Raw genomic sequence first — 5,626 nt, forward strand, 5'->3', positions numbered from 1 at the left:
AAAAAAAACTAAATGTTCAAGCTGTAAACTGATGTAAACCACTGTAGAAATAAACAGGTCTATGTTCCTATATAAAAATAGGAGACATTTTTGGGATTACCCTCGTATGTCCTCCTCCCCTTTAAGTACACAACATTGGCCGCTATGTAAATAGAGTTACAGTTCTGTGTGTCAGGTAGTCCGGCTACCATAGTCCGTAAGTGGTGTTTGTGTTTGGCGTAAGAGGCGTGAACAGCGTCACATGTTGAGCAATCACTGTAAAGGATGTACACGTAGAAAAAATGGATCAAATAGCTCTGAGCACTATGGGACTTAACTTATGAGGTTCAAAATGGTTCAAATGGCTCTGAGCACTATGGGACTCAACTGCTGAGGTCATTAGTCCCCTAGAACTTAGAACTAGTTAAACCTAACTAACCTAAGGACACCACAAACATCCACGCCCGAGGCAGGATTCGAACCTGCGACCGTAGCGGTCTTGCGGTTCCAGACTGCAGCGCCTTTAACCGCACGGCCACTTCGGCCGGCTGTACAGGTAGAGATGCCACATATTCGCAACGCGTCGCATTGCACTGCGTCAGTCAGCTTTATCAACGCCTCACTGATTTTGAAAGACACCTCATTGTGCATCTCCGTTTGGCCCGATGGTCGAATTGTGAAAATGTCCACATTTATGGAGAATTCGGATGTCTCGGTGGCCCGAAGTTGGAAAGCAAGGGAACGATAGGGTAGGCATAATCTTCATCAAGGTTCTTCTCAACCACGCGTGACCACCACAAGGGAGGATCACCGACTGGTACTGTGACAGGCAGTTCAAGTTGAACTCAAGAATGGAATGTAAACTGCAAACCACGAATATTTCTAGTTTACTATTGCAGTTGTATATTATTACATATTTTCAACAGAAATAGGAAACTTAATAACTAAGTTATAGTTACGACAAGATTATGTACCCCATAACCTACCACATCAACATAAGATATTTAACACCCACTGCTTAATGTAAGCCTCCTCCGAAATTTAACATCCACTTTTATTTTTAGTCATTAGTATTTTGAAGGTTTGGTTTGGCCGCCACAGATTCCCCTATGACAATCTCTTCGTTTCAGAGTAACACTTGTACAGTACTCCCGCAGTTATTTGTTGGGTGTACTCCAATCTCTGTCTTCTCGCTCAGGTTTTACCTCTACACCTACCTCTATTACCATGGAAGATATTCCATAATATCTTAATACATTTCAGACCACTTTGTACCTTCTTCTTGTCAGTATTTTAGGTATGTTTCTTTCTTCGTCGATTCGCGGAGAACCTCTTTATCAGTCCACCTAATTTTCAACGTTCTTCTATAGTATCACGACTCAAAGGCTTCTGTTTGCCTCTGTTCCGGTTTTCCCACAGTTCACGGTTCACTACCATACAATGCATGCTCCAAACGTACAGTCTCAGAAATTTCATCTTCATTATGGTTTTTAGCTACGTGTATCTGTGTTGCTCCGGAATGTTTTGTAGTCTAATCTATCCATCTTCGATTACGTCATAAACTCGTCCTTTCTTATCTCTTCTGCTACGATTCTCGTAACTTAATACTGTAACCATCGTCATTCCATTCTAACTACAGTCATAATAATGGCTTCCAACCCACATGCTTTTCCTGATTCATATACTTGTTTTCTTGCTCCTCCCACTGATTCATGAAGTGCAACTATTCATTGCTTATTATGCTAGTCTTGATTTTTAAATTATTTCGCATCGAAAGCATTTGGCTGCCACTTGTTAAAGCAGTGTGGGCTGAGCGAAAACTTTCCGTTGCAGGCACATATTAAGTATAACTAGCGTTATTATGCAACGTGTGTTGTATATGAGCCTGGAAAAAACTATGCGAGTACAATTTCTAAGCAAAATCCTGAACGAGGCACGTGTAATAATTTCCAATCCAAGCAGATTGCCACTGATCCCATTGGCACAGCTGTCGGTTGGTGCCTTGTCGGACTCTGCATCAGTTAATGGAGCTATTATGCCAACATTCTATGTGTGTCATTGCTGCATAATGTGGTGGTATTAATACTTAAGTATTGTAATCCATTTCGAACGACAACGGTGGAAATTCAACGATGTGTTTGTACCAGTTTCGTAAACTATGAAGTGGTATACACGAATACGTCCGAATATCTGAAGCATAATACACGTTCTGACTCATCTCAAAAGAAGACACGACGCTAACACTGTAATTTTGTATGACAAAATGTGTTTATCATGCTCTAGGTATTTATTTGTTATCTGCAACCGTAACTGATGACATAAGTCTGTAGCATTTCTACCGTATGTCAAAAAAAAACAAAGAAAAACGAAATACCTTTTCGAACTACTTTCACTGTTATTGATCTTCTTCAGTAAAGATACAACAAACATATATAAAGACTGCTGTACTGGGAACCTTCCCATCTCTCTTAAAAAGACTCCTAGGTAAAGACCTCGAAAAAAGAATTAATTAGGTTTGATGATTTTCTTTTACACTGTCACCATCGTACATAAACTAACACGTGAATCGTTCTAGAGCATCGTGATCCTACATTTGGTACTGCGACAACTGTATCCAGATGCTTATTACGCATGAAGTCCTTCAGCGGTAACTCCTAAGTATTTGAGTGTTGTGATTGATACTAATGGCTCGAGACAGAAACACAACGCATCTACAGCTTGAATTAGACATCCAGCTACGATTTCGGAAGTTGTTGGGGAATGTTTTGTAAGTATTTTGGTTGGTTCTTGACATAATATTTGCATTTTGTTTGGTTACGGTGGTATTCCTCTCTTAAGTTAATCTCCTCATCTCAAAGAATCACTTGCACGTGCGTCCTCAATTTTTTTGACGGACGTACTATAAACCAGTGTCTTCCCTACAATTTTCATTCTCTACAGCTACCTCTAGTACCATGGAAGCTGTTCCCTGTTAATACATATCATACAATCTTGTCCCTTCTTCTGACTTATTTCAACACATGTCTTCCAAAGTCCTGTTAAAGTCCTACACTAATACTCAATCTCCCATTTTTTTTTAATTTTTGTTTTTTTTTTGTTTTTGGCCTTCACTCTACTGACTGGTTGGATGCGACCCGCCACGAATTCCTTTCCTGTGCTAACCTCTTCATCTCAGAGTAGCACTTGCAACCCACTTCCTCAATTATTTGCTTGACGTATTCCAATCTCTGTCTTCCTCTACAGTTTTTGCCTTCTGCAGCTGCCTCTAGTACCATGGAAGTCATTCCCTCATGTCTTAGCAGATGTCCTATCATCCTGTCCCTTCTCCTTATCAGTGTTTTCCACATATTCCTTTCCTCTCCGATTCTGCGTAGAACCTCCTCATTCCTTACCTTATCAGTCCACCTAATTTTCAACATTCGTCTATAGCACCACATCTCAAATGCTTCGATTCTCTTCTGTTTCGGTTTTCCCACAGTCCATGTTTCACTGCCATACAATGCTGTACTCCAGACGTACATCCTCAGAAATTTCTTCCTCAAATTAAGGAAGGTATTTGATATTAGTAGACTTCTCTTGGCCAGAAATGCCTTTCTTGCCATAGCGAGTCTGCTTTTGATGTCCTCCTTGCTCCGTCCGTCATTGGTTATTTTACTGCCTAGGTAGCAGAATTCCTTAACTTCATTGACTTCGTGACCACCAATCCTGATGTTAAGTTTCTCGCTGTTCTCATTTCTACTACTTCTCATTACCTTCGTCTTTCTCCGATTTACTCTCAAACCATACTGTGTACTCATTAGACTGTTCATTCCGTTCAGCAGATCATTTAATTCTTCTTCACTCTCACTCAGGATAGCAATGTCATCAGCGAATCGTATCATTGATATCCTTTGACCTTGTATTTTAATTCACTCCTGAAACTTTCTTTTATTTCCATCATTGCTTCCTCGATGTGCAGATTGAAGAGTAGGGGCGAAAGGCTACAGCCTTGTCTTACACCCTTCTTAATACGAGCACTTCGTTCTTGATCGTCCACTCTTATTATTCCCTCTTGGTTGTTGTACATATTGTATACGACCCGTCTCTCCCTATAGCTTACCCCTACTTTTTTCAGAACCTCGAACAGCTTACACCATTTTATACTGTCGAGCGCTTTTTCCAGGTCGACAAATCCTATGAAAGTGTCTTGATTTTTCTTTAGCCTTGCTTGCATTATTAGCCGTAACGTCAGAATTGCCTCGCTCGTCCCTTTACTTTTCCTAAAGCCAAACTGATCGTCACCTAGCGCATTCTCAATTTTCTTTTCCATTCTTCTGTATATTATTCTTGTAAGCAGCTTCGATGCATGAGCTGTTAAGCCGATTGTGCGATAATTCTCGCACTTGTCAGCTCTTGCCGTCTTCGGAATTGTGTGGATGATGCTTTTCCGAAAGTCAGATGGTATATCGCCAGACTCATATATTCTACACACCAACGTGAATAGTCGTTTTGTTGCCACTTCCCCCAATGATTTTAGAAATTCTGATGGAATGTTATCTACCCCTTCTGCCTTATTTGACCGTAAGTCCTCCAAAGCTCTTTTAAATTCCGATTCTAGTACTGGATCCCCTATCTCTTCTAAATCGACTCCTGTTTCTTCTTCTATCACATCAGACAAATCTTCACCCCCATAGAGGCTTTCAATGTATTCTTTCCACCTATCTGCTCTCTCCTCTGCATTTAACAGTGGAATTCCCGTTGCACTCTTAATGTTACCACCGTTGCTTTTATTGTCACCAAAGGTTGTTTTGACTTGCCTGTATGCTGAGTCTGTCCTTCCGACAATCATATCTTTTTCGATGTCTTCACATTTTTCCTGCAGCCATTTCGTCTTAGCTTCCGTGCACTTCCTATTTATTTCATTCCTCAGCGACTTGTATTTCTGTATTCCTGATTTTCCCGGAACATGTTTGTACTTCCTCCTTTCATCAATCAACTGAAGTATTTCTTCTGTTACCCATGGTTTCTTCGCAGCTACCTTCTTTGTACCTATGTTTTCCTTCCCAACTTCTGTGATGACGCTTTTTAGAGATGTCCATTCCTCTTCAACTGTACTGCCTACTGCGCTATTCCTTATTGCTGTATCTATAGCGTTAGAGAACTTCAAACGGATCTCGTCATTCCTTAGTACTTCCGTATCCCACTTCTTTGCGTATTGATTCTTCCTGACTAATGTCTTGAACTTCAGCCTACTCTTCATCACTACTATATTGTGATCTGAGTCTATATCTGTTCCTTCATCAATCAACTGAAGTATTTCTTCTGTTACCCATGGTTTCTTCGCAGCTACCTTCCTTGTACCTATGTTTTCCTTCCCAACTTCTGTGATGACCCTTTTTAGAGATGTCCATTCCTCTTCAACTGTACTGCCTACTGCGCTATTCCTTATTGCTGTATCTATAGCGTTAGAGAACTTCAAACGGATCTCGTCATTCCTTAGTACTTCCGTATCCCACTTCTTTGCGTATTGATTCTTCCTGACTAATGTCTTGAACTTCAGCCTACTCTTCATCACTACTATATTGTGAGCTGAGTCTACATCTGCTCCTTCATCAATCAACTGAAGTATTTCTTCTGTTACCCATGGTTTCTTCGCAGCTACCTTCTT

The sequence above is a fragment of the Schistocerca piceifrons genome, chromosome 1 (assembly GCF_021461385.2).
Source record: "Schistocerca piceifrons isolate TAMUIC-IGC-003096 chromosome 1, iqSchPice1.1, whole genome shotgun sequence".
Lineage (NCBI taxonomy): Eukaryota > Metazoa > Arthropoda > Insecta > Orthoptera > Acrididae > Schistocerca > Schistocerca piceifrons.